This window comes from Hyla sarda (assembly GCF_029499605.1).
Source record: "Hyla sarda isolate aHylSar1 chromosome 1 unlocalized genomic scaffold, aHylSar1.hap1 SUPER_1_unloc_9, whole genome shotgun sequence".
In the NCBI taxonomy this organism is placed as follows: Eukaryota; Metazoa; Chordata; class Amphibia; order Anura; family Hylidae; genus Hyla; species Hyla sarda.
This window is the reverse complement of record NW_026607595.1, coordinates 331,381-353,176: the sequence shown is the minus strand read 5'-3', so window position 1 is coordinate 353,176 and position 21,796 is coordinate 331,381. Positions and strand designations below refer to the sequence as shown.

Genomic DNA, 21,796 nt, shown 5'->3' with positions numbered 1-21,796 from the left:
ATTCAGCCGTTGGGCAGACTGGAGGTAGGAGAGGTTCTTGTGATCGGTGTAAATAATAACTGGAAATCTTGATCCCTCCAGCAGATGCCTCCATTCCTCAAGTGCTAATTTAATGGCTAGAAGCTCTCGATCCCCGATGGAGTAGTTTCTCTCCGCCGGAGAGAAGGTCCTAGAAAAAAAACCACAAGTAACAGCATGCCCGGAAGAATTTTTTTGTAGAAGGACAGCTCCAGCTCCCACAGAGGAGGCATCAACCTCCAATAGGAAGGGTTTAGATGGGTCAGGTCTGGAGAGCACGGGAGCCGAAGAAAAGGCAGACTTGAGCCGTTTAAAGGCGTCTTCCGCTTGAGGAGGCCAAGACTTGGGATCGGCATTTTTTTTGGTTAAAGCCACGATAGGAGCCACAACGGTAGAAAAATGTGGAATAAATTGTCTGTAATAATTGGCGAACCCCAAAAAACGTTGGATAGCACGGAGTCCGGAGGGGCGTGGCCAATCTAAGACGGCAGAGATTTTGTCTGGATCCATTTGTAGTCCCTGGCCAGAGACCAAGTATCCTAGGAAAGGAAGAGATTGGCATTCAAACAGACATTTCTCTATTTTGGCATAGAGTTGATTGTCACGAAGTCTCTGAAGAACCATACGGACATGCTGGCGGTGTTCTTCTAGATTGGCAGAAAAAATCAGGATATCGTCCAGATATACAACAACACAGGAGTATAAAAGATCACGAAAAATTTCATTAGCAAAGTCTTGGAAGACGGCAGGGGCGTTGCACAGGCCAAAGGGCATGACCAGATACTCAAAGTGTCCATCTCTGGTGTTAAATGCCGTTTTCCATTCATCCCCCTCTCTGATGCGGATGAGATTATAAGCACCTCTTAAGTCCAGTTTGGTAAAGATGTGGGCACCTTGGAGGCGATCAAAGAGTTCAGAGATGAGAGGTAGGGGGTAGCGGTTCTTAACCGTGATTTTATTAAGACCGCGGTAGTCAATGCAAGGGCGTAGAGAGCCATCTTTTTTGGACACAAAGAAAAATCCGGCTCCGGCAGGAGAGGAGGATTTACGGATAAAGCCCTTTTTTAAATTTTCCTGGACGTATTCAGACATGGCAAGAGTCTCTGGGGCGGACAGAGGATAAATTCTGCCCCGGGGTGGAGTAGTGCCCGGGAGGAGGTCGATAGGACAATCATAAGGCCTGTGAGGAGGTAGAGTCTCAGCTTGTTTTTTGCAAAAAACATCCGCAAAGTCCATATAGGCCTTAGGGAGACCGGTTACGGGAGGAACCACAGAGTCACGGCAAGGGTTACTGGGAACCGGTTTAAGGCAGTCCTTGGAACAAGAGGGCCCCCAACTCTTGATCTCCCCAGTGGACCAATCCAGGGTTGGGGAGTGAAGTTGAAGCCAGGGAAGTCCAAGGAGAATTTCAGAAGTGCAATTGGGAAGGACCAAAAGTTCAATCCTCTCGTGATGAGGTCCGATGTGCATTAGAAGGGGCTCCGTGCGGAAACGTATGGTACAGTCCAATCTTTCATTGTTTACACAATTGATGTAGAGGGGTCTGGCGAGACTGGTCACCGGGATGTTGAACCTGTTGACGAGGGAGGCCAAGATAAAATTTCCTGCAGATCCGGAGTCCAAGAAGGCCACAGCAGAGAAGGAGAAGGCAGATGCAGACATCCGCACAGGCACAGTAAGACGTGGAGAAGCAGAGTAGACATCAAGGACTGTCTCACCTTTGTGCGGAGTCAGCGTACGTCTTTCCAGGCGGGGAGGACGGATAGGACAATCCTTCAGGAAGTGTTCGGTACTAGCACAGTACAGGCAGAGATTCTCCATGCGGCGTCGTGTCCTCTCTTGAGGTGTCAGGCGAGACCGGTCGACCTGCATAGCCTCCACGGCGGGAGGCACAGGAACAGATTGCAGGGGACCAGAGGAGAGAGGAGCCGGGGAGAAGAAACGCCTCGTGCGAACAGAGTCCATATCCTGGCGGAGCTCCTGACGCCTTTCGGAAAAACGCATGTCAATGCGAGTGGCTAGGTGAATGAGTTCATGTAGATTAGCAGGGATTTCTCGTGCGGCCAGAACATCTTTAATGTTGCTGGATAGGCCTTTTTTAAAGGTCGCGCAGAGGGCCTCATTATTCCAGGATAATTCTGAAGCAAGAGTACGGAATTGTACGGCATACTCGCCAACGGAAGAATTACCCTGGACCAGGTTCAACAGGGCAGTCTCAGCAGAAGAGGCTCGGGCAGGTTCCTCAAAGACACTTCGAATTTCCGAGAAGAAGGAGTGTACAGAGGCAGTGACGGGGTCATTGCGGTCCCAGAGCGGTGTGGCCCAAGACAGGGCTTTTCCAGACAGAAGGCTGACTACGAAAGCCACCTTAGACCTTTCAGTGGGAAACTGGTCCGACATCATCTCCAGGTGCAGGGAACATTGGGAAAGAAAGCCACGGCAAAACTTAGAGTCCCCATCAAATTTATCCGGCAAGGATAGTCGTAGACCAGAAGCGGCCACTCGCTGCGGAGGAGATGCAGGAGCTGGCGGAGGAGATGATTGCTGAAGCTGTGGTAGTAACTGCTGAAGCATAACGGTCAGTTGAGACAGCTGTTGGCCTTGTTGCGCTATCTGTTGCGACTGCTGGGCGACCACCGTGGTGAGGTCAGCGACAACTGGCAGAGGAACTTCAGCGGGATCCATGGCCGGATCTACTGTCACGATGCCGGCTGGCAGGAGGTGGATCCTCTGTGCCAGAGAGGGATGGCGAGGACCGTGCTAGTGGACCGGTTCTAAGTCACTACTGGTTTTCACCAGAGCCCGCCGCAAAGCGGGATGGTCTTGCTGCGGCGGTAGTGACCAGGTCGTATCCACTAGCAACGGCTCACCTCTCTGGCTGCTGAAGATAGGCGCGGTACAAGGGAGTAGACAGAAGCAAGGTCGGACGTAGCAGAAGGTCGGGGCAGGCAGCAAGGATCGTAGTCAGGGGCAACGGCAGGAGGTCTGGAACACAGGCTAGGAACATACAAGGAAACGCTTTCACTGGCACGATGGCAACAAGATCCGGCAAGGAAGTGCAGGGGAAGTGAGGTGATATAGGGAAGTGCACAGGTGATAACACTAATTGGAACCACTGCGCCAATCAGCGGCGCAGTGGCCCTTTAAATCGCAAAGACCCGGCGCGCGCGCGCCCTAGGGAGCGGGGCCGCGCGCGCCGGGACAGGACTGACGGAGAGCGAGTCAGGTACGGGAGCCGGGGTGCGCATCGCGAGCGGGCGCTACCCGCATCGCGAATCGCATCCCGGCTGGAGGCGGTATCGCAGCGCCCCGGGTCAGTGGATCTGACCGGAGCGCTGCAGTGAGGAGAGTGTAGCGAGCGCTCCGGGGAGGAGCGGGGACCCGGAGCGCTTGGCGTAACAAGGGGCCATCTCTCAATAATGGACACTTTTATTCCCTGTGAGTGTCCGCTATTGGGAGATTCTACTGTCATCATTCATCCCCCTGTCATCATCCACTGCCACAGACACCCATCCCCCATCATCAACCATCCTCCGTCATCATACACTGACAAAAACACCCATTCCCCGTCATCATCCATCCCCCTCCTGTCATCATCCCCCTCGCTTATTGTCTAATCACCTTTTCCTGTTGCCTGTCAGTAGAGAAAGGTACACTCCGTGACATCAGGGGTGTCCTTGCATGGTGGCCTTAATGCGCAGCAGCGACCCTACCCCAGAATCCCTATTCCGGGGCCAGCCCAGAGTGGAGAAGGTGGATGGACCAGACCAGCTCACTCTTCCCACTGGTATGCGGACGGTCCCTGCGCAGACAGTCCCTTCAGCTTCCCTACTCTGGATGAGTCCGGGGCCGTCCCGGTAAAGATGGATGGCTCCCCCCCCCCCTACCTGAATGGCTGGACTGATGTCACTACTATTTTTTTTTTCACTTGAGTTTAAGCCGAGGGGGACATTTTCTGCACAAAAAAAAGGTGCTTATACTCGAGTATATATGGCAATCGAAATAACCTGCCAGAAAGATTGAATTTTTAAGCAGGACCCCTATATATGTAAAAGAGTCCATGACTCACTCCCACACCTCCAACATTGAGAAGATTCTAGAATACCATGTGACAAAAGGAGAGGAGGAGTCCCATACCCCCGACAATATAACTTATATGAACTCTCCTGTATACGAATACAGGGGGAGGAGCCACGTGAGCGCTAGAGATAAATCCACACTGTTCTTCAGAGAGTTGGATATTCAGCTCCTCTTCTCATATAAGATGCATTTTGGTTACTATTAAGAGCAGAAGAAATCAGATAAGAATAAGGCTTAGATAGTATTATTATTTAGGAAATAAATACAATCTCTCTAACCAATTTCAGGGACGTATGTTAGTATAACGCTTAAAACATTGGAGAGTAAAGATAAACTTACTTATAAAACCCCAGAAAGCCTGAGATTCCTCTATGGCCAAAGTCTTAGTAGAAGAATATAAATCTCGTAACGTAAAAGAATGTAAACGTTCCCACAAAGGGGAAGAGGGAAAATGTGTTTAGTAATAACCATAGGGAGTAAAGAAAGTGGGGTTAGGGGAGAAGGGAAATCAGAATCAGTCGTAGAGCAGTCTCGTAATACCGACAAAGTTATATATAAAAGAGGAAAGAACTAGAGAGGCCAAGGAGGAGTGCGGGGGCCACAAAATGGGCCCTATAGAAGGAGGGACTGAGGAGAATTCCATATCCACATGAGGAGGAATATAAAGGGGAGGATGAGAAAAAGAAGAGCGAACGAGCTCTAATAATCCAGACGAAGGAAAAGCTTTATAATAAGTGTGTAAATCCGGAAACACAAAACCGCCGTCTAATGTCTTCAGGGTGAGCGTCTATACGGGACACGTGGTCTCTTCTGAATCATAACAAAATTACTAAATAACCATCGGATAGAAGAAAAATAACAATTCCGTACTATGATAGGGACGGACTGTAAAAATATAAAATATTATTGGTAAATATAAGATTTAAGAACCTTTTCCCTTCCAATCCACGACATATATGGGAATTTACGAGCCTGTAACTGGGTCTTCAATCCGTGTAATAATGGCGCAAAGTGTGAAGTAAAGAGATCTTGTACCAGATGTGATCAGATCTCTAGGGATTTAATACCCCGGGGAGGACAAAGAAAAGGAAAAGAATTACACCGATGTTTACTGAACCCGGGGGACGCTGACATATTGACGACTTCTCATATAGAAAAATGGATTTTATGATCTGAGACCGAAAATAGACGTCAAGACGGGAAACGCTGGTCTAGGGTTTGTGATAAATAAAAGTATCTGCAGCGTCTTATGTTCAGAAGAGACGATCTTCAAGGGAGACGAACGGATCCTGTCTGATGCCTTGAATTAAAGTCTCTATAATCATAATGAGAAGGGGGCGGGGACAACACTGACGCGTTACATTCCCTATATACAACGTCAGGGACAATATTACATTTATTATAAGTCCAATGTGCGGAGATGGATATAAGAATAATAAATCATATAAGAAAGAAAACTTTTATTAACTCCTTAACGACGCAGGACGTATATTTACGTCCTGCGACATAACGTGGGGTCACGCGGTGACCCAGCGTCATATCGCGTCGGTCCCGGCGGCCATCAGAGGCCGGGACCCGCGGCTAATACAGGACATCACCGATCTCGGTGATGCCTTGTATTAACCCTTCAGACGCGGCGATCAAAGTTGACCGCCGCTTCCCGAACAGCTTACAAAACACCTGGAGGGTCCTTACCTGCCTCCTCGGTGTCCGATCGGCGAATGACTGCTCCATGCTTGAGATCCAGGCAGGAGCAGTCAAGCGCTGATAACGCTGATCAATGGCATGTTAATACACGTCAGTGATCAGCGTAAAAGGTCAGTGCGTGCAGTGTTATAGGTCCCTATGGGAGCTATAACACTGCAAAAAAAAAAAGTGAAAAAAAAAAAAAAAGTTAAAGGTCATTTAACCCTTTCCCTAATAAAAGTTTGAATCACCCCCCTTTTCCCATTATAAAAAAAAAACTGTGTAAGTAAAAATAAACATATGTGATATCACCGAGTGCGTAAATGTCCGAACTATAAAAATTTATTGTTAATTAAACCGCACGGTCAATGGCGTATTCGCAAAAAATTCCAAACTCCAAAATAGCGTATTTTTGGTCGCTTTTTATCCCATTAAAAATTGATTAAAAAGCCATAAAAAAAAAAAAAAAGTACCTATAAAAACTTCAGATCACGGCACAAAAAATGAGCCCTCATACCGCCCCATATACAGAAAAATTAAAAAGTTATAGGGGTCAGAAGGGGACATTTTTAAATGTATAAATTTCCGTGCATGAAGTTATGATTTTTTCCAAAAGTACGACAATATCCAACCTATATAAGTAGGGGATCATTTTAACCGTATGGACCTACAGAATAAAGATAAGGGGTCATTTTTTACCAAAAAGTGCACTGCGTAGAAACGGAAGCCCCCAAAAGTTACAAAATGGTGTTTTTTCTTCAATTTTGACGCACAATGATTTTTTTTTTCCGTTTTGCCGTGGATTTTTGGGTAAAATGACTAATATCACTGCAAAGTAGAATTGGTGGTTCAAAAAATAAGCCATAATATGGAATTTTTGGTGGAAAATTGAAAGGGTTATGATTTTTAAAAGGTTAAGGAGGAAAAAACGAAAATGCAAAAACTGAAAAACACTGAGTCCTTAAGGGGGTTAAAGGGGTACTCCGGTGGAATTCTTTTTTTTTTTTTTAATCAACTGGTTCCAGAAAGTTAAACAGATTTGTATATTACTTATATTGAAAAATCTTAATCCTTCCAGTACTTATTAGCTGCTGAATACTACAGAGGAAATTATTTTGTTTTTGGAACACAGAGCTCTCTGCTGACATCACTAGCACAGTGCTCTCTGCTGACATCTCTGTCCATTTTAGGAACTGTCCAGAGCAGCATATGTTAGCTATGGGGATTTTCTCCTACTCTGGACAGTTCATAAAATGAACAGAGATGTCAGCAGAAAGCACTGTGGTCGTGATATCAGCAGAGAGCTCTGTGTTCCAAAAAGAAAAGAATTTCCTCTGTAGTATTCAGCAGCTAATAAGTACTGGAAGGATTAAGATTTTTATATTAAAATTATTTACAAATCTGTTTAACTTTCTGGCACCAGTTGATTTAAAAAAAAAGTTTTCCACCGGAGTACCCCTTTAAACAATTGGTAACAAGTTTGGAGATGCAGTATATGATATATGTATAAATGTCAGATATCCTATGTACATGGTTAATATATAGATGTGTTATCTGCATCATTTACTGCTCTGAATTGGCTTCTCTCCTGTGTGAGTTCTTTGATGTACAACAAGGTCTGATTTCCGACTAAAACATTTTCCACATTCTAAACATGAAAATGGCTTCTCCCCTGTGTGAGTTCTTCGATGTCTAAGAAGAATTGATTTGTCAGGAAAACACTTTCTACATTCTGAACATGAATATGGTTTCTCCCCTGTGTGAGTTCTTTGATGTCGAGTAACATCTGATTTCCAAGTAAAACATTTCCCACATTCTGAACATGAAAATGGCTTCTCCCCTGTGTGAGTTCTTTGATGTACAACAAGACCTGATTTATTAGTAAAACATTTCTCACATTCTGAGCATGAAAATAGCTTCTCCACCCTGTGAGTGCTTTGATGTTGAACAAGATTTTTTTTCCCAGGAAAACATTTCCCACATTCTGAACATGAAAATGGCTTCCCCCCTGTGTGAGTTCTTTGATGTACAACAAGACCTGATTCATTAGTAAAACATTTCTCACATTCTGAACATGAAAATGGCTTCTCCCCTGTGTGAGTTCTTTGATGTTGAACAAGATTTGTTTTCCCAGGAAAACATTTCCCACATTCTGAACATGAAAATGGCTTCTCCGCTGTGTGAGTTCTTTCATGTCGAGTAACACCTGATTTCGAAGTAAAACATTTCCCACATTCTGAACATGAAAATGGCTTTTCCCCTGTGTGAGTTCTTTGATGTTTAACAAGAATTGATTTGTCATTAAAACATTTTCCACATTCTGAACATGAAAATGGCTTCTCCCCTGTGTGAGTTCTTTTATGTTGAACAAGATGTGATTTCTTAATAAAACATTTCCCGCATTCTGAGCATGAATATGGATTCTCCCCTGTGTGAGTTCTTTGATGCTGAAGAAAAGTTGATTTCCGAGTAAAACATTTCCCACATTCTAAACATGAAAATTCCCTTGTGTGAGTTCTTTGATGTCTACGAAGAATTGATTTGTCAGGAAAACACTTTCTACATTCTGAACATGAAAATGGCTTCTCCCATTTGTGAGTTCTTTGATGTCTAAGAAGACTTGATTTGTCAGTAAAACATTTCCCACATTCTGAGCATGAATATGATTTCTTTCCTGTATGAGCTCGTTTATGTCCAACACCCCTTCTGTGACCTTTCTGTGATGAATGAGAAGACAGGACCTGTATATAAGGATGAGATGACAGATCTTGGCTGTGAAGGGCTGAGGGTGTATCTGGGATAATGGAATGTTCTTCATATGTATCTTGTGTGATATCATCATCTGCTTTATAATCTGAAGATATAAGACTCCTGGTACAAGAATCTGCAGAGAATAACACAGATTTTATTATCAGTATTAACCCTGTAACAACCCAGGAAACTTAAAGCTTTTGTGTTTTCTTTTTTTTTTTTTCCTCCTCTCTTCTCTTAGCCATAACTTTTTTATTTTTCCATCTACACTGCATTTAAGAGCTTGTTTTTTGTGGGACCGATCTTACATTGTATTAACTGTCAAATAATAATTAGAAACAACTAATAAGTGTTCCAACCAGGTGTGCTTAATACATAACTTTTACTAAATTTCTTATTTAAAATCCACCAGTAATAAGAAAGTGACTGTGTATTCCAATACCAAATGAAAATTAGACATAAAATTGGTCATCACTATTAGTAACCAAGCATATTGAGGCTCTGCTGGGCCCTGCCAGCCCCAAATGCACAAATGGATTATTATACAGAACCTCCGACGCGTTTCTACCACCTAGTAGACGGTGGTTTCATCAGGGAAAGGTTAGATATAATTGACCAAAACATATAATTAAGCTTGTGGTGTGTGCAGCATGAGGTCCCCTCATAACAAGATATATAACATTATAGGACTAATAAAGAGGGCTCAATTGATCCTGTAACGAAAAGAATGCTCCACTCCTGTGTCCTAAAAAGAAACGTTTTTGGTGGCCAATAGTCCGTAGCTGCTTCTACCACCTAGGAAAAAACAGGCAAGAGAAATTGCAATCAGTGCCCGTCCTGGAAGAACAGGGAACAATTCAGTCCCTCCAGTAGTACTCACGGTTAGCTGTCTCGAAGTACGGGCCCGAGACAGGCAAGAGAAATTGCAATCAGTGCCCGTCCTGGAAGAACAGGGAACAATTCAGTCCCTCCAGTAGTACTCACGGTTAGCTGTCTCGAAGTACGGGCCCATACTACACGGATGTGAGTAAGTGACCCCTCTTTGTAAAGCTGTTTACCCCACTATAACCCCGTATATTGGCTTTAGTGTGGAGAACAAGGGGTCAGATTCTCTATAAGTTACTTTGGATAAGACTGTAATGTGATTGAGGCCCCTGAGATTGATACAGGGCCTCAACTCACCAATCCCAGGGGCCTCAACTCACCAATCCCAGGGGCCTCAACTCACCAATCCCAGGGGCCCCAACTCACCAATCCCAGGGGCCCCAACTCACCAATCCCAGGGGCCTCAACTCACCAATCCCAGGGGCCTCAACTCACCAATCCCAGGGGCCTCAACTCACCAATCCCAGGGGCCTCAACTCACCAATCCCAGGGGCCTCAACTCACCAATCCCAGGGGCCTCAACTCACCAATCCCAGGGGCCTCAACTCACCAATCCCAGGGGCCTCAACTCACCAATCCCAGGGGCCCCAACTCCCCAATCCCAGGGGCCTCAACTCACCAATCCCAGGGGCCTCAACTCACCAATCCCAGGGGCCTCAACTCACCAATCCCAGGGGCCTCAACTCACCAATCCCAGGGGCCTCAACTCACCAATCCCAGGGGCCCCAACTCACCAATCCCAGGGGCCTCAACTCACCAATCCCAGGGGCCCCAACTCACCAATCCCAGGGGCCCCAACTCACCAATCCCAGGGGCCCCAACTCACCAATCCCAGGGGCCCCAACTCACCAATCCCAGGGGCCTCAACTCACCAATCCCAGGGGCCTCAACTCACCAATCCCAGGGGCCTCAACTCACCAATCCCAGGGGCCTCAACTCACCAATCCCAGGGGCCTCAACTCACCAATCCCAGGGGCCCCAACTCACCAATCCCAGGGGCCCCAACTCACCAATCCCAGGGGCCCCAACTCACCAATCCCAGGGGCCCCAACTCACCAATCCCAGGGGCCCCAACTCACCAATCCCAGGGACCTCAACTCACCAATCCCAGGGGCCTCAACTCACCAATCCCAGGGGCCTCAACTCACCAATCCCAGGGGCCCCAACTCAGCAATCCCAGGGGCCTCAACTCACCAATCCCAGGGGCCTCATCTCACCAATCCCAGGGGCCTCAACTCACCAATCCCAGGGGCCTCAACTCACCAATCCCAGGGGCCCCAACTCACCAATCCCAGGGGTCCCAACTCACCAATCCCAGGGGCCCCAACTCACCAATCCCAGGGGCCTCAACTCACCAATCCCAGGGGCCTCAACTCACCAATCCCAGGGGCCCCAACTCACCAATCCCAGGGGCCCCAACTCACCAATCCCAGGGGCCTCAACTTACCAATCCCAGGGGCCTCAACTCACCAATCCCAGGGGCCTCATCTCACCAATCCCAGGGGCCTCAACTCACCAATCCCAGGGGCCTCAACTCACCAATCCCAGGGGCCCCAACTCACCAATCCCAGGGGTCCCAACTCACCAATCCCAGGGGTCCCAACTCACCAATCCCAGGGGCCCCAACTCACCAATCCCAGGGGCCTCAACTCACCAATCCCAGGGGCCTCAACTCACCAATCCCAGGGGCCTCAACTCACCAATCCCAGGGGCCTCATCTCACCAATCCCAGGGGCCTCATCTCACCAATCCCAGGGGCCTCAACTCACCAATCCCAGGGGCCTCAACTCACCAATCCCAGGGGTCCCAACTCACCAATCCCAGGGGCCCCAACTCACCAATCCCAGGGGCCTCAACTCACCAATCCCAGGGGCCTCAACTCATCAATCCCAGGGGCCTCAACTCACCAATCCCAGGGGCCTCAACTCATCAATCCCAGGGGCCTCAACTCACCAATCCCAGGGGCCTCAACTAGATTTTGGATGAACCCCTGGGACAGTCCATCTGTAACATACTCCTCTATGGCTTGGTTCTCTGCCAGCACCTGGTTGAGGCTCAATGGTACAATCATGGGGTCTGTGGGGAGGTAGTGCCCCCCGCCTACATCTTATCAAACACATTGCTGTACTCCTGGTATACTTTAGGAAGAGAAGATCTTTGTCGTGTACAATTATACGACAGACCGAGGAGATACAAACCAACCAAACCGATCTATATATACAGGTAGAAGCAAACTGAGGGGACCAAAACAAACCTCAGCTGTGACCCAGTCCAAACGGGGATTATGTCTCTGGAAACAAAGAACCGAGCACAACAGGATAATGCCGAGAGATAATCACCTGGAACTAGAGGGTCTCCTGGTAAAGAGCCCCCAACACCACAGACAAGGGAACTGTCTCATGGATAAGGTGAGGGGGCTGTAAGGGTCTTCTATAAATCACTTCCATGGCCAGAGGACCCAAAGCTGTAGTGGAATAGAGTTTTTGGCAACAAACACATCATCAAAATACCCATCGGCACTGGAGACCACGGGGACCTGCGTGATCACAGAGGAAATATACCATGATAGGATAATCCTAATCATAGCTTTGTCTTTGTGGAACTCTGGGGATGAAGAAAGCCCCCCCCAATATCTGTCCCTAGCAGGACCCCAAGTGTTTCCTCACCAGGTTTGGCATAATCCGAGCAGAGGGCCACAATAAAGACACATCCCCTCCCCCCTACTATAATCCTTCTCCTCCACGGAAAGGGGGGTGGTCCTGAGCTGCATTGGTTTCACCCTTTCAGATGATCCAGGAGGCCACAATCTCATCTTGTATAATATGGGAGAGTCCAGGAGAGAACGTGTCCACCAGCGCTTCCTTATCCCAGCACACTTCTGCTGCTACAATACAGAACTCTATTGAATTCTTGGCCACAGTTCTCGTCCCCTGTTACATGGACATGAGCTGCTCTGCCGCAGAGGGAGAACGGACAGGGAGATGAAATGTCTCTGTAGTCGTAGATAATACGTTTATCAGTCTCCAAAGAGGATTCACCCGGGATAGAGCGTTATCAGTAAGGAGGGAGATCAGGAATCCTACCTTACTTCTATCATTAGGACAGGACTGCGGGACCATTTCCAGATAAATGCCCACTTGGTTCAGGAAGCCTCTACATTCATTAGGATCGCCCCCATAATGCTGGGGAAGCGGGGCAGATCCAGTAAACCCACAGGAGGCAATGGCTTCTATGGCAGCAGAAATAGTTGCCGGAGCAGGAGAGTAGGTGGCTGCCGGTTGAGGGACAGGAGGCTCTAGGTGAGACGTATGATTCTAAAGCGTCTGCATTACAAGTGCCAATTGCTCAATTCTCTGATCCTGCAGATCCATTATAGTGAAAATTAGAGATGAACGAATCGAATCTGATGAATCCGAGTTCGTTACGAGTTTCATGGAAAATTAGATTCATAACGCATGTGAATATTGCCGCAATTCTATTGCCCAAATCGCTTCATTAGACTCCATTTAGTGCGGTCCAGGCTCCAGGGCATCTAAAATGGTGGATCCACATGTGAGGACATGGGTGTTACGCCGAGCGCTCCGGGTTCCCGCTCCTCCCCGGAGCGCTCGCTTCACCTCCTCCGCTGCAGCGCCCCGGTCACGTCCTCTGACCCGGGGCGCTGCGATCCTGCTGCTAGCCGGGATGCGATTCGCGATGCGGGTAGCGCCCGCTCGCGATGCGCACCCCGGCTCTCCTACCTGACTCGCTCCCCGTCTGTTCTGTCCCGGCGCGCGCGGCCCCGCTCCCTAGGGCGCGCGCGCGCCGGGTCTCTGCGATTTAAAGGGCCACTGCGCCGCTGATTGGCGCAGTGGTTCCAATTAGAGTTATCACCTGTGCACTCCCTATATTACCTCACTTCCCTTGCACTCCCTTGCCGGATCTTGTTGCCTTAGTGCCAGTGAAAGCGTTCCTTGTGTGTCCCTTGCCAGTGTTTCCAGACCTTCTGCCGTTGCCCCTGACTACGATCCTTGCTGCCTGCCCCGACCTTCTGCTACGTCCGACCTTGCTTCTGCCTACTCCCTTGTACCGCGCCTATCTTCAGCAGCCAGAGAGGTGAGCCGTTGCTAGTGGATACGACCTGGTCACTACCGCCGCAGCAAGACCATCCCGCTTTGCGGCGGGCTCTGGTGAAAACCAGTAGTGGCTTAGAACCGGTCCACTAGCACGGTCCACGCCAATCCCTCTCTGGCACAGAGGGTCCACTACCTGCCAGCCGGCATCGTGACAGTAGATCCGGCCATGGATCCCGCTGAAGTTCCTCTGCCAGTTGTCGCTGACCTCACCACGGTGGTCGCCCAGCAGTCACAACAGATTGCGCAACAAGGCCAACAGCTGTCTCAACTGACCGTTATGCTACAACAGTTGCTACCACAGCTTCAGCAGTCATCTCCTCCGCCAGCTCCTGCACCTCCTCCGCAGCGAGTGGCCCGCTCCTGGGATACGCTTATCCTTGCCGGATAAGTTTGATGGGGACTCTAAGTTTTGCCGTGGCTTCCTTTCCCAATGTTCCCTGCATCTGGAGATGATGTCGGACCTGTTTCCCACTGAAAGGTCTAAGGTGGCTTTCGTAGTCAGTCTTCTGTCCGGAAAAGCCCTGTCATGGGCCACACCGCTCTGGGACCGCAATGACCCCGTCACTGCCTCAGTACACTCCTTCTTCTCGGAAATCCGAAGTGTCTTTGAGGAACCTGCCCGAGCCTCTTCTGCTGAGACTGCCCTGTTGAACCTGGTCCAGGGTAATTCTTCCGTTGGCGAGTATGCCGTACAATTCCGTACACTTGCTTCAGAATTGTCCTGGAATAATGAGGCCCTCTGCGCGACCTTCAAAAAAGGCCTATCCAGCAACATTAAAGATGTTCTGGCCGCACGAGAAATTCCTGCTAATCTACATGAACTTATTCACCTAGCCACTCGCATTGACATGCGTTTTTCTGAAAGGCGTCAGGAACTCCGCCAAGATATGGACTCTGTTCGCACGAGGCGTTTCGTCTCCTCGGCTCCTCTCTCCTCTGGTCCCCTGCAATCTGTTCCTGTGCCTCCCGCCGTGGAGGCTATGCAGGTCGACCGGTCTCGCCTGACACCTCAAGAGAGGACACGACGCCGTATGGAGAACCTCTGCCTGTACTGTGCTAGTACCGAACACTTCCTGAGGGATTGTCCTATCCGTCCTCCCCGCCTGGAAAGACGTACGCTGACTCCGCACAAAGGTGAGACAGTCCTTGATGTCTACTCTGCTTCTCCACGTCTTACTGTGCCGGTGCGGATGTCTGCTTCTGCCTTCTCCTTCTCTACAGTGGCCTTCTTGGACTCTGGTTCTGCAGGAAATTTTATTTTGGCCTCTCTCGTCAACAGGTTCAACATCCCAGTGACCAGTCTCGCCAGACCCCTCTACATCAATTGTGTAAATAATGAAAGATTGGACTGTACCATACGTTTCCGCACGGAGCCCCTTCTTATGAGCATCGGATCTCATCATGAGAGGATTGAACTTTTGGTCCTCCCCAATTGCACCTCGGAGATTCTCCTTGGACTTCCCTGGCTTCAACTTCATTCCCCAACCCTGGATTGGTCCACTGGGGAGATCAAGAGTTGGGGGTCCTCTTGTTCCAAGAATTGTCTAAAACCGGTTCCCAGTAACCCTTGCCGTAACTCTGTGGTTCCTCCAGTAACCGGTCTCCCCAAGGCCTATATGGACTTCGCGGATGTTTTCTGCAAAAAACAAGCTGAGACTCTACCTCCTCACAGGCCTTATGATTGCCCTATCGACCTCCTCCCGGGTACTACTCCACCCCGGGGCAGAATTTATCCTCTCTCTGCCCCAGAGACTCTTGCCATGTCCGAATACGTCCAGGAGAATCTAAAAAGGGGCTTTATCCGTAAATCCTCCTCTCCTGCCGGAGCCGGATTTTTCTTTGTCTCCAAAAAAGATGGCTCCCTACGTCCTTGCATTGACTACCGCGGTCTTAATAAAATCACGGTTAAGAACCGCTACCCCTTACCCCTCATCTCTGAACTCTTTGATCGCCTCCAAGGTGCCCACATCTTCACTAAATTGGACTTAAGAGGCGCCTATAACCTCATCCGCATCAGAGAGGGGGACGAGTGGAAAACGGCATTTAACACCAGAGATGGACACTTTGAGTATCTGGTCATGCCCTTTGGACTGTGCAATGCCCCTGCCGTCTTCCAAGACTTTGTCAATGAAATTTTTCGTGATCTATTATACTCCTGTGTTGTGGTATATCTGGACGATATCCTAATTTTTTCTGCCAATCTAGAGGAACACCGCCGGCATGTCCGTATGGTTCTTCAGAGACTTCGTGACAACCAACTCTATGCCAAAATTGAGAAATGTCTGTTTGAATGCCAATCTCTTCCTTTTCTAGGATATTTGGTCTCTGGCCAGGGACTACAGATGGATCCAGACAAACTCTCTGCCGTCTTAAATTGGCCACGCCCCTCCGGACTCCGTGCTATCCAACGCTTTTTGGGGTTCGCCAATTATTACAGGCAATTTATTCCACATTTTTCTACCATTGTGGCTCCTATCGTGGCTTTAACCAAGAAAAATGCTGATCCCAAGTCCTGGCCTCCTCAAGCAGAAGACTCCTTTAAACAACTCAAGTCTGCCTTTTCTTCGGCTCCCGTGCTCTCCAGACCTGACCCTTCCAAACCCTTCCTATTGGAGGTTGATGCCTCCTCAGTAGGAGCTGGAGCTGTTCTTCTACAAAAAAATCCTTCCGGGCATGCTGTCACTTGTGGTTTTTTCTCTAGGACCTTCTCTCCAGCGGAGAGGAACTACTCCATCGGGGATCGAGAACTTCTAGCCATTAAATTAGCACTTGAGGAATGGAGGCATCTGCTGGAGGGATCAAGATTTCCTGTTATTATCTACACCGACCACAAGAACCTCTCCTACCTCCAGTCGGCCCAACGGCTGAATCCTCGCCAGGCCCGGTGGTCTCTGTTCTTTGCCCGATTTAATTTTGAGATTCACTTTCGTCCTGCCGATAAGAACATTAGAGCCGATGCTCTCTCTCGTTCCTCGGATGCCTCAGAAGTTGATCTCCCTCCGCAACACATCATTCCACCTGACTGCCTGATCTCCACTTCTCCTGCCTCCATCAGACAGACTCCTCCAGGAAAGACCTTTGTTTCTCCACGCCAACGCCTCGGAATCCTCAAATGGGGTCACTCCTCCCATCTCGCAGGTCATGCGGGCATCAAGAAATCTGTGCAACTCATCTCCCGCTTCTATTGGTGGCCAACTCTGGAGACGGATGTTGGGGACTTTGTGCGAGCCTGCACTATCTGTGCCCGGGATAAGACTCCTCGCCAGAAGCCCGCTGGTTTTCTTCATCCTCTGCCTGTCCCCGAACAGCCTTGGTCTCTGATTGGTATGGATTTTATTACTGATTTACCCCCTTCCCGTGGCAACACCGTTATTTGGGTGGTCGTTGATCGATTCTCCAAAATGGCACATTTCATTCCTCTTCCTGGTCTTCCTTCTGCGCCTCAGTTGGCTAAACAATTTTTTGTACACATTTTTCGTCTTCACGGGTTGCCTACGCAGATTGTCTCGGATAGAGGGGTCCAATTCGTGTCTAAATTCTGGAGAGCTCTCTGTAAACAACTCAAGATTAAATTAAATTTTTCCTCTGCATATCATCCCCAGTCCAATGGACAAGTAGAAAGAATTAACCAGATCCTGGGTGATTATTTGCGACATTTTGTTTCCTCCCGCCAGGATGACTGGGCAGATCTCCTTCCATGGGCCGAATTCTCGTATAACTTCAGGGTCTCTGAATCTTCCTCCAAATCCCCATTTTTCGTGGTGTACGGCCGTCACCCTCTTCCCCCCCTCCCTACCCCCTTGCCCTCTGGTCTGCCCGCTGTGGATGAAATTTCTCGTGACCTTTCCATTATATGGAGAGAGACCCAAAATTCTCTCTTACAGGCTTCTTCACGCATGAAGAGGTTCGCGGATAAGAAAAGAAGAGCTCCCCCCGTTTTTTCCCCTGGAGACAAGGTATGGCTCTCCGCTAAATATGTCCGCTTCCGTGTCCCTAGCTACAAGTTGGGACCACGCTATCTTGGTCCTTTCAAAATTCTGTGTCAAATTAATCCTGTCTCTTATAAACTTCTTCTTCCTCCTTCCCTTCGTATCCCTAATGCCTTTCACGTCTCTCTTCTCAAACCACTCATCCTCAACCGTTTTTCTCCCAAATCTGTTCCTCCCACTCCTGTTTCCGGCTCCTCGGACGTCTTCTCGGTCAAGGAGATTTTGGCTGCCAAAAAGGTCAGAGGAAAAAATTTTTTTTTAGTAGACTGGGAGGGTTGTGGTCCTGAAGAGAGATCCTGGGAACCTGAGGACAACATCCTTGACAAAAGTCTGCTCCTCAGGTTCTCAGGCTCCAAGAAGAGGGGGAGAACCAAGGGGGGGGGTACTGTTACGCCGAGCGCTCCGGGTTCCCGCTCCTCCCCGGAGCGCTCGCTTCACCTCCTCCGCTGCAGCGCCCCGGTCACGTCCTCTGACCCGGGGCGCTGCGATCCTGCTGCTAGCCGGGATGCGATTCGCGATGCGGGTAGCGCCCGCTCGCGATGCGCACCCCGGCTCTCCTACCTGACTCGCTCCCCGTCTGTTCTGTCCCGGCGCGCGCGGCCCCGCTCCCTAGGGCGCGCGCGCGCCGGGTCTCTGCGATTTAAAGGGCCACTGCGCCGCTGATTGGCGCAGTGGTTCCAATTAGAGTTATCACCTGTGCACTCCCTATATTACCTCACTTCCCTTGCACTCCCTTGCCGGATCTTGTTGCCTTAGTGCCAGTGAAAGCGTTCCTTGTGTGTCCCTTGCCAGTGTTTCCAGACCTTCTGCCGTTGCCCCTGACTACGATCCTTGCTGCCTGCCCCGACCTTCTGCTACGTCCGACCTTGCTTCTGCCTACTCCCTTGTACCGCGCCTATCTTCAGCAGCCAGAGAGGTGAGCCGTTGCTAGTGGATACGACCTGGTCACTACCGCCGCAGCAAGACCATCCCGCTTTGCGGCGGGCTCTGGTGAAAACCAGTAGTGGCTTAGAACCGGTCCACTAGCACGGTCCACGCCAATCCCTCTCTGGCACAGAGGGTCCACTACCTGCCAGCCGGCATCGTGACAATGGGACAAGGAATCATGGGAAGGCGGGAACAAGGGTAGGTGGGATGACCCTGAATCACATGCAGCATGCAGCCTATCAGCAGCCAGTCACCCCTGTGATGTCACAGCCCTATATAATCAGCAGCCATATTGCAGCCAGTCACTTCATCCTTACACTGCAGAGAGATACATAGGGACAGGCAGCCCTGTGTGTGTTACACAGAAAAAGCTTTTTCCAGCAGCGATTCACCTCCTAGTCACATCAGCGTTCTGTTGGACAGAGAGCAGTTTGTTTGTCACAGAAAAGCATTCTTACTGCAGCGATTCATCTCCCAGTCACTGTCTACAGTGTTCTATTATAGAGAAGATCAAAGAGAAGTGTGCTGCACAGAAGAACAGCAGCGATTCAGCTCAAGCACAAATTCTGGCTAGAAGCACCAATAGGAAAGGGAGTGAGATTGTGCAATTTTGGCTGTAGTACACAGCGACTGTAAGACCCCCGGCTGCCTGGGTAACTAGTAGCACCCCGCAATCGTTGCCGGGTGCTGCAAGAGAGAGACAGAGGGAGCCCCCTCCCTCTGTCAAACTCTTTACAGCTCGCGGTCGCTTCCGACCGCAGCTGTAAGGGTTAAACTGCTGGGACCAAAGTTTACTTCAGTCCTGGCAGTGTGGCAGGCTCCTGTCTGCCGGGGATTACACACAGCACCCCTTGATCGTGCTGCGGGTGCTGCAGGGAAGACAGGGGGAGCTCCCTCCTTCCGTTATGTTACAACACTAACAGCCCGCGGTCTGTAAGGGTTAAACTGCTGGGACCTAAGTTTACTTCGGTCCCGGCAGTGCGTCAGGGTCCCGGCTGTGTGTTACACTGGGCAGTACCCACGAGAACTATTGACGTGTATACTCGTCCAGGTGCAGGAACGTGCATCCCCCTGGGCATGTATACTCGTCCATGGTCGTTATCGTGTTAAAGGAAAACTCTAGTACTTGAGTACTTATCCCCTAGTCACAGAATCCTGGGGGGATAAATGTCTGATTGTGAGGGGTCCGACCACTGAGACCCCCGCGATTTCCTGCCTTGCATCCCGTTTGTATATCTCCGGCTCTCCCATAGAGATTTATAGAGAGGCATGGCGGGCACCTCTTCATGCAGTGGTTGACAGTAATCCCTGCACGGAGCGGAGGTCACTTGTGCCTAGAGAGAGCTGGGAGGCCCCCAGCCTGAGATATGTTTTGGGGGAGGGGGATGGTATTTCAAAATTTGCCCTGTAGTCCCAGAGATTCTAGTTACACCACTACTTCCCCCAAAATATTATTGTAGCCAGTGACTGAATAGAATCTGTAACCCTTCTCTGTATTTAGTGGTTACTACTCACCTGGGCGGTTACCTGTTGAAATGTCCTCCTTAAACTGCTCATCACTGCTCACATCTGTCTCTTCTTCTTTCTTTATGTCTGTAGTATTAATATAGATCAGATCTTTCCCTGTATGGATATCCACCTTATACTGCTCATCACCGCTCACATCTGTCTCTTCTTCTTCCTTTAAGTCATCTGTCTCTTCTTCTTCTTCCTTTATGTCTGTAGCATTATTATAGATACAATCTTTCCCTGCAGGAATGTCCTCTTTATACTGCTCAACACTGCTTACATCTGTCTCTTGTTCTTCCTTTATGTCTCTAGCATTAATATAGATCAGATCTTTCTCTGTAGGAATGTCCTCCTTATACTGCTCATCGATGCTCACATCTGTCTCTTCTTCTTTTCCCTTTATGTCTGTAGCATTAATATTGATCAGATCTTTTCCTGCAGGAATGTGCTCCTTATACTGCTCATTACTGCTCACATCTGTCTCTTCTTCCTTTATGTCTGTAGCATTAGTATAGGTCAGATCTTTCCCTGTAGTAATGACCTCCATATTCTGTTCATCAAGAGGACGGGGACACCTCTCTGGTGCTGTTCTCTTACTGGATCTGACTGTAGGGAACACATACAGAGACTGAATTCATTCTTTACATACAAATAAAGAGAGGACGTGAGTATATAGTCATGTCTATTACCTGGTGATGTGAGGGGCTGCTGATCCTCCATCATGACCTGATCCTTGTACTGATCCTTGTGTCCTTCTACATACTCCCACTCCTCCATGGAGAAATAGACCGCCACGTCCTGACACCTTATAGGAACCTGTATTGTGAATAAACATTTAATTCTATACAATTCCAGGATGTTATATGGAGACATTTGAGGGGATATTCCTGCACATGATTTATCTTCTTGCTCTCGGATGATGAGGTGAATACTTGTCGGGGCAGATTCTCTATATCAGACCTAGGCATTGTATGGCCCGCGGGCCACATACGGCCCTTTGATTGCCTCTGACCGGCCCGCGCTGACTGTCGGCCGTACAATGCCCAGGTCTGCACCAGCCTGTTCACTGAGCTCCCGTGCAATGACAGGAAGTGCTGACAGGAAGAGGGAGGGGGCATGCACTCTCTCCCCTCCCCCGCCTTCTCTCTGCCGTGCAGTCTTAAAACCTCTGAAGGCAGAGGAGAGGCCGTGTATCCTGTCTCCCTCCGCCCCATCCCCTCAGCTCTAAACTCCGGCAGGGTGAGTGTTTCTGTGATGTCTGTGTATATATGTGTCTGTGTGGTGTCTGTGTGTATATATATGTGTCTGTGTGTATATGTGTCTGTGTATTGTCTGTGTATATATGTGTCTGTGTTGTCTGTGTATATATGTGTCTGTGTTGTCTGTGTATATGTGTCTGTGAGTATATATGTGTCTGTGTATATATATGTGTCTGTGTATATATATGTGTCTGTGTATATATGTGTATTTATAAGTGCCTGTCTCTGTACGTGTTGTCTGTGTCAGTGTGTGTGTGTGTGTGTGTGTGTGGGGGGGGGGGGGGGGGGGCGGTTGAGCTGCTATCTGTATAGTGTGTGGCCCCATAAACGTTAAGTGGCAATCACCACCATTTAACTCCTTCATGGCTGACTGGGCAGGAGGTATATAATGTATAGCCATGGGCCCAGCTCCAGAGCAGGAGACGCATAAAATCTGGCATATCTTCTGCTCTTGTGCAGTAAACCCCTTTCAGAGCAGGGACACCTGTCATTAAAGTGATAAGATTTGGAGGGGAGGGAGGCCGCTGCCAGTCTATGAAGCACAGTCAGGGGTTCAGCACGATTCATAGCCCCTAGG

At 49.0% G+C, this 21,796-nt stretch overlaps 1 pseudogene; it reads right to left on the bottom strand.

Annotated features, from left to right (window-relative positions):
- Positions 1-21,796, bottom strand: part of LOC130298313 (zinc finger protein 850-like) — a 422,064-nt pseudogene that overhangs the window by 278,147 nt on the left and 122,121 nt on the right.